Source organism: Arachis ipaensis, chromosome B03 (genome assembly GCF_000816755.2).
Source record: "Arachis ipaensis cultivar K30076 chromosome B03, Araip1.1, whole genome shotgun sequence".
NCBI classification, from domain to species: Eukaryota; Viridiplantae; Streptophyta; class Magnoliopsida; order Fabales; family Fabaceae; genus Arachis; species Arachis ipaensis.
Genome location: NC_029787.2, coordinates 35,891,480 through 35,892,280, shown reverse-complemented (window position 1 = coordinate 35,892,280; position 801 = coordinate 35,891,480).

Genomic DNA, 801 nt, shown 5'->3' with positions numbered 1-801 from the left:
ATATGAAAATATGGTCAGTTTCAATTTAGTCAACTAAATTTTCAACTATTTTATTTTTTTTTATCTATATTACTCCTTTAAAAAAAACAAAAAAATATCTTTAACATTATTTTTCCCACACTTAATCGAATACAATTTAATTGGATATTTTGCTGTCATGCACTCATACTCAAGTTTAATCCATTAATAAATGGTAACGGAGTTATTAAAGTCACAAACATGAGTTAGTTAATTACTCTTGACTTTGGCTATGATAAGCCTTTTCATCTTACATCCCTCTATACATGTCAATTTTTTTTTATTGAAAATAGGAAGACTCGAACTCGCGACTTCTTAGATAAGTATGGAAAGATTATATTCCATTTAAATTATAATTCATTGGTCTCTATACATATCAATTAGTTTATAAACAAAAAAAATCTATAATTTTATATATACCAAATAACATCTGTACCATATAATTGACCTTAAAAGATTTTAATCTAACACTGAAAACATAGTCCTGATTTGGAGAACTTGCATTCGTCGTTTAACTATTATATTAGAATTAGACCACCCTAGTTCAAACTAAATTATCATATTGTTTAAAAAAAAGGCTTAAAATAAACATAATACTTCAATATTAAAATCAAATAAAACAATGTGACTTCAATAAATATGTTTTAGGAAATATTTGGCGTAAATAAAAACAAAAGTTTTATTATATATGGGTGTCAAAACATAAAAATTTAGGACATTATTTACATTGACAAAAATTTTATTCAACCCTATAAAAAATGGAATATATATTTCTTAAGCATA